Source organism: Mesoplodon densirostris, chromosome X (genome assembly GCF_025265405.1).
Source record: "Mesoplodon densirostris isolate mMesDen1 chromosome X, mMesDen1 primary haplotype, whole genome shotgun sequence".
NCBI lineage: Eukaryota > Metazoa > Chordata > Mammalia > Artiodactyla > Ziphiidae > Mesoplodon > Mesoplodon densirostris.
Window position 1 is genome coordinate 127,309,748 of NC_082681.1, and position 7,048 is coordinate 127,316,795.

The window sequence follows — 7,048 nt, forward strand, 5'->3', positions numbered from 1 at the left end:
CATTACCCCGATTAAAAAAACTAAAACAAGAAGTAATGTGACATAAACTTATTGGGGTTTCTCCTGGCACATTCCATTTTAATTTACAACCTAGGAACAGGACTTCCAGAAAGGCTCTGCTGCCCTAGTAACCAGATTTGGGAATGGAGAAATGCTGCCGCCTTGTGGCCGTTTCCCAAAACAGCAGCTTTAAACCCAGTGCTAATGCTCAGTAAATATTCACACTCACTACAGGCCTATGAATGACAGCTGCCCTCAAAAACAATCCTGGGTTCGAAACTTGACCAAAAAATTCAAAAGAGGGCAACCTTTCAAGAAGACAATTTCAAGAGGTTAATTGTACTCTCGGTGTTTTTCTGTTATTTTAACAGAACTTTAAAAAGGCGTGGAAAAATGCTGAGCACTAGGAATAATTCAAGACACGCAAATCCAAATTACAAAAAACCTATCAGCTCACACCAGTCAGAATGGCCATCAGCAAAAAGTCTGCAAACAGTACATGCTGAAGGGTTTGAGGAGAAATGCCTACCCTTGGTTGAACGTGGAACATGGTAAGAGCCAGTAAGGAAAACACAAAGGAGGTGCCTTGGAAAGGTAAATACTGAGCTACCATTCAATCAAGCATACCCACTGCTGGGCCTATCGCCTGACAGGATGAGAATCAAAAATAAACAGGCTGGGCTTCCCTGGTGGCGCAGAGGTTCAGAGTCCGCCTGCCGATGCAGGGGACACAGATTCGTGCACCGATCCGGGAAGATCCCACATGACGCAGAACGGCTGGGCCCGTGAGCCATGGCTGCTGAGTCTGCGCATCCAGAGCCTGTGCTCCGCGACGGGATAGGCCACAACAGTGAGAGGCGCGCGTACCGCCAGAAAATAAAAATAATAAAATAAACTGGCTGAGCTTCACTAGTGGCGCAGGGCTTTAGGGTCCACCGCCGATGCAGGAACCAGGGGTTCGTGCCCTGGTCCGGGAATATCCCACATGCCGTGGAGAGGCTGGTCCCGTGAGCTATGGCTGCTGGGCCTGTGCATCCGGAGCCTCTGCTCTGCAACGGGAGGGGCCACCGCAGTGAGAGGCCCACGTACCGCAAAAGAAATCAAAACCATAAAAAAAGATACAGGCTGAAAATCCTGCACTCCAGCAATATTTACCATAGACAACACTTGGAAGCTACGAAAATGTCCATCAACAGAGGAATGCACCAAGAAGAAGTGGTCCACGTACACAATGGAGTATGACTCCAATAAAAAATATAAATTCAATTTAGAAAACAAACATAAGTAAGGAGACATCAGCATTTGGGGGTTTATCCGGGCACATTCCACTCTAATATATAACCGAGGAACACCACTGCCAGGAAGGTCTGTTTCCCTAGTTACCAGATTGGGAAAAGCAGAACTGCTGCCGCCCTCTGGCCGTTACCTGCAACAGCAGCTTTAAAACCTGTGCTAAGGGTCACTTCATATGCACCAGTACTGGAGGGCTGTAAATGAAACCTGCCCACAAGAAGTCTTGAGGGAGGTAATGGCCAAAATATTTCTAAACGTCACACATACTTCACGAAAACAATTTGAAGAGGTAAGCTGTACTCACAGTTTGAAGAGAAAAAGGACATGCCAGAAAGCTCAATTTCAAGGGTTTATGAGACGCATGCAAATCCAACCACAAAGAGGTATCAGCTCACACTGGTCAGAATATACATCAGCAAAAAAACACTACAAACAGTAAATGCTGAAGGTGTTGTGGAGAAGTGCATACCCTCAAGTTTAAGAGGGACGTAACCTGGTAAGAGCCACTAATGAGAACAGAATGGAGGTGCCTTTGTAAAGTAAACATTTTGCTACTGTATGATCCAGCAGGCCCACTCCTGGGCCTATAACCTAAGAAGACAAAATTGGAAAGACACAGGCAGGCAAATGTGCATTGCCGCCGTAGTATAATAACCAACACATGGAAGCAATCAAAAAGTCCATCAACAGATGAGTGGACAAAGAAGAACTGGTACATGTACAGATGGAATATTAGCCAAAGTAAAAAAGGACACAATGCCATGTGCAGCACCGTAGATGAGTCTAGAGGTAGTCACGCGACTTGTACTAAGTCAGAAAGAGAGAGACACATATCGTATGATATCACTTATAGGTGTTACCTAAAAATTGATAGCAGTGAAGATATTTCCACAGAGAAGGGCAATCACAGATTCATTAAACAAACTTATGGTTCACCAATGGAAAGGTGTGAGGATTGGATACATTAGGATATTGGGGTTAACAGACATATACAAACACAGGTGAACTATATAATTACCAAAGACCTATGGAACACCAAGAGAAGAGTACTCAACATTCTGTCATAACGTACATGGGACAAGGATCCCAGGAACTATAGACATATGTATATGTGTAAAAGAACCACATCTTGCACACCTACAACATGCCAAACATTGTAATCAAACTTGCTGTGATGAAAAATTAAAATTAACTTAAAAAAACGAACAAGACATAGTGAGACATAAATTGAAGGGGCTTTCCTGATACATTCCATTCTAAGTTACAACCTAGAACACGACTTCCATTGAGGTTCTGTTGCCCTAGTAACCGGATTTGGTAAAGGAGAACTGCTGCCACCTTGTGGCCGTTTCACACAACAGCAGCTTTAATCCCAGCGCTAATGGTCAGTTGATATTCAAAATAATTGCAGGCCTGTAAATGACACCTCCCTGAAAAAAAATCCTGGGGTCGTATATCGATCAAAACATTCAAAAGACGTCCAAGTTTCAAAACGACAGTTTCAAGAGGCATATTTTATGCACATTTGTCTTCTGTTTCTTTTACTTTCTTTCTTTTTTGTTAACAAAATGGGAATGGAAAAAGGCTGAACATCAGGAATCAATAAAGCCATGCAAATCCAGTGTACAAAAATGTTCACCTCACAGCCGTCAGAATGGTCATCAGCAAAAAAGTCTACAAAGAATAAACGCTGAAGGGGTTTTAGAGAACTGCGTACCCTTTAGCTGCTGGTGGGATGAAACCTGGTCACAGCCAGTAGTGAGAACAGAATGGAGGTGCGTTTAAGGGTAAATATGGAGCTACCATGTGATCTGGTAGGCCCACTCATGGGCCTTTCACCTGATTAGACCAGAATCAAAAAGACACAGGCTGGCAATCCTGCACTGCAGCAACACGTACCATAGCCAAGACCTGGAAGACACCGAAATGTCCATCAACAGAAAAATGCACCAAGAAGAAGTCGTCCATGTACAGAATGGAATATTAGCCATGAAAAAGCAGGGAACAGTGCCGTTGGCACCATCATAGAAGGATCTAGAGATAATCACCCAACTTGAAGTAAGAAAGAAACCGAAAGACAGACATCTTATGACATCACTTCTAGGTGTTACCTAAACATTGGTACCCATGAAACAATTTCCAAGAGACGGACACGCATAGATTCAGAAAACCAATTAATGTTTAACCAAATGGAAAGGAATAAGGAATGTTTGAATTAGGACATGGGGGTTAACAGATATGCACTAATACATATGAAATATATAATCACAAAGTGCCTATGGAATACAAAGAGAGGTCTACTCAACACTCTATAATAACATACACGGGAAAGGATCGAAAGAGGAACAGACAGATACATTGATAGGATGAACCAGAAACTGTACACCTAGGAGAATCTATATTTTTATCAAATTTGCTCTGATAATTAATAAAAATTAAATTTAATAAACAAACAACAATTTAGGAGATATAAGCTCTTGGGGGTTTGCGCTGGCACATTCCACTCTAATTTGCAGCTTACTAACACGATTTCCAGAAAAGCTCTGTTGCCCAAAAACCCAGAGTTGGAAATGTAGAAATGCTGCCGCCTTGTGGCCGTTTCCCGCAAGAGCGGCATTAAACCCACAGCTAATGGTCACTTAGCATTCACAAGGACTCAGGGCTGTAAAGGACACCTGCCCTACATAATTGTGCGGAGGAAGGGAATGGCCAAAAAAATTCCAAACTGGCACATTTTTCAAGGAGATAGTATGGAGGGGTAAGTTTTACTCATTTTCAAACAAGAGGAAAATGGATAAAAGCTCAACATCAGGAATTATTAGACTCTTGCAAATCTAACCACCAAAAAGGTTTCAACTCACACATGCCAACTACCATCAGCTAAAAGTCTACAAACAATAAATGCTGAAGGGGTTTTAGAGAACTGTGTACCCTCTAGCTGCTGGTGAGATGTAAAGTGGTAACAGCCAATAATGAGAACAGAAAGGAGCTGTGTTTCAAAGTAAAAATTGAGCCACCATTCCATTCAGCAGGCCCACCGCTGAGACTCTCACCTGAGAAGTCCAGAGTCGAGAAGGCACAGGCTTCAACAGCTGCACTGCAGGAATTTTCACAGTGGCCAAGACACGGAAGCAACCCAAAGGTCCATCACCAGATGAGTGGAAAAAGAAGAAGTGGTCCATGTACACAATGGAATATTAGCCATGGAAAACAATGAAACACTGCTCTTTGAGGCACCATAGATGAGCCTAGAGATAATCACAGAACATGAGGTAAGTCGGAAAGCAAAAGACATATCCTATGATATCACTTATAGGCGTTATCTAACAACTGACACAAATGAACATATTTCCACAGAGAAGGACACTCACAGGCTTAGAAAACAAACTATGCTTATCTAAAAGGACAGTTGGGGGGAATGGAAAAATTAAGATTAGGGTTACCATACGTGTACAAATACCTATTAAATACATATAACAGAAAGACCGACCATATAGCAAGGGATGTCTATGGAACACTCTGCAATAATTTACATGGGAAGTGGCTCTGTACATGAATATATATATATGTATATATATATATATGTTATGCACAAATGAACCAGATTGTGTACACTGAGGACAAACAGTATTCTAATCATTACCCCGATTAAAAAAACTAAAACAAGAAGTAATGTGACATAAACTTATTGGGGTTTCTCCTGGCACATTCCATTTTAATTTACAACCTAGGAACAGGACTTCCAGAAAGGCTCTGCTGCCCTAGTAACCAGATTTGGGAATGGAGAAATGCTGCCGCCTTGTGGCCGTTTCCCAAAACAGCAGCTTTAAACCCAGTGCTAATGCTCAGTAAATATTCACACTCACTACAGGCCTATGAATGACAGCTGCCCTCAAAAACAATCCTGGGTTCGAAACTTGACCAAAAAATTCAAAAGAGGGCAACCTTTCAAGAAGACAATTTCAAGAGGTTAATTGTACTCTCTGTGTTTTTCTGTTATTTTAACAGAACTTTAAAAAGGCGTGGAAAAATGCTGAGCACTAGGAATAATTCAAGACACGCAAATCCAAATTACAAAAAACCTATCAGCTCACACCAGTCAGAATGGCCATCAGCAAAAAGTCTGCAAACAGTACATGCTGAAGGGTTTGAGGAGAAATGCCTACCCTTGGTTGAACGTGGGACATGGTAAGAGACAGTAAGGAAAACACAAAGGAGGTGCCTTGGAAAGGTAAATACTGAGCTACCATTCAATCAAGCATACCCACTGCTGGGCCTATCGCCTGACAGGATGAGAATCAAAAATAAACAGGCTGGGCTTCCCTGGTGGCGCAGAGGTTCAGAGTCCGCCTGCCGATGCAGGGGACACAGATTCGTGCACCGATCCGGGAAGATCCCACATGACGCGGAACGGCTGGGCCCGTGAGCCATGGCTGCTGAGTCTGCGCATCCAGAGCCTGTGCTCCGCGACGGGATAGGCCACAACAGTGAGAGGCGCGCGTACCGCCAGAAAATAAAAATAAAAAAATAAACTGGCTGAGCTTCACTGGTGGCGCAGGGCTTTAGGGTCCACCGCCGACGCAGGAACCACGGGTTCGTGCCCCGGTCCGGGAATATCCCACATGCCGTGGAGAGGCTGGTCCCGTGAGCTATGGCTGCTGGGCCTGTGCATCCGGAGCCTCTGCTCTGCAACGGGAGGGGCCACCACAGTGAGAGGCCCACGTACCGCAAAAGAAATCAAAACCATAAAAAAAGATACAGGCTGAAAATCCTGCACTCCAGCAATATTTACCATAGACAACACTTGGAAGCTACGAAAATGTCCATCAACAGAGGAATGCACCAAGAAGAAGTGGTCCATGTACACAATGGAATATGACTCCAATAAAAAATATAAATTCAATTTAGAAAACAAACATAAGTAAGGAGACATCAGCATTTGGGGGTTTATCCGGGCACATTCCACTCTAATATATAACCGAGGAACACCACTGCCAGGAAGGTCTGTTTCCCTAGTTACCAGATTGGGAAAAGCAGAAATGCTGCCGCCCTCTGGCCGTTACCTACAACAGCAGCTTTAAAACCTGTGCTAAGGGTCACTTCATATGCACCAGTACTGGAGGGCTGTAAATGAAACCTGCCCACAAGATGTCTTGAGGGAGGTAATGGCCAAAATATTTCTAAATGTCACACATACGTCACAAAAACAATTTGAAGAGGTAAGCTGTACTCACAGTTTGAAGAAAAAAAGGACATGCCAGAAAGCTCAATTTCAAGGGTTTATGAGACGCATGCAAATCCAACCACAAAGAGGTATCAGCTCACACTGGTCAGAATATACATCAGCAAAAAAACCACTACAAACAGTAAATGCTGAAGATGTTGTGGAGAAGTGCACACCCTCAACTTTAAGAGGGACGTAACCTGGTAAGAGCCACTAATGAGAACAGAATGGAGGTGCCTTTGTAAAGTAAACATTTTGCTACTGTATGATCCAGCAGGCCCACTCCTGGGCCTATAACCTAAAAAGACAGAATTGGAAAGACACAGGCAGGCAAATGTGCATTGCCGCTGTATTACAATAGCCAAGACATGGAAGCAACCAAAAAGTCCATCAACAGATGAGTGGACAAAGAAGCACTGGTACATGTACCGATGGAATATTAGCCAAAGGAAAAAAGGACACAATGCCATGTGCAGCACCGTAGATGAGTCTAGAGGTAGTCACACGACTTGTACTAAGTCAGAAAGAGAG

General features: G+C 43.3%; 1 long non-coding RNA gene across 1 annotated transcript in view; it reads right to left on the minus strand.

Annotated features, from left to right (window-relative positions):
• The window catches only part of LOC132482013 (uncharacterized), a 9,856-nt gene extending 5,440 nt beyond the window's left edge, over window positions 1–4,416 (minus strand). Inside the window, exon 1 of the long non-coding RNA XR_009530859.1 lies at window positions 4,347–4,416. This is a non-coding gene — a long non-coding RNA (uncharacterized LOC132482013). The remainder of the gene's footprint in view (window positions 1–4,346) is intronic.
• Window positions 4,417–7,048: the final 2,632 nt, after the last annotated feature.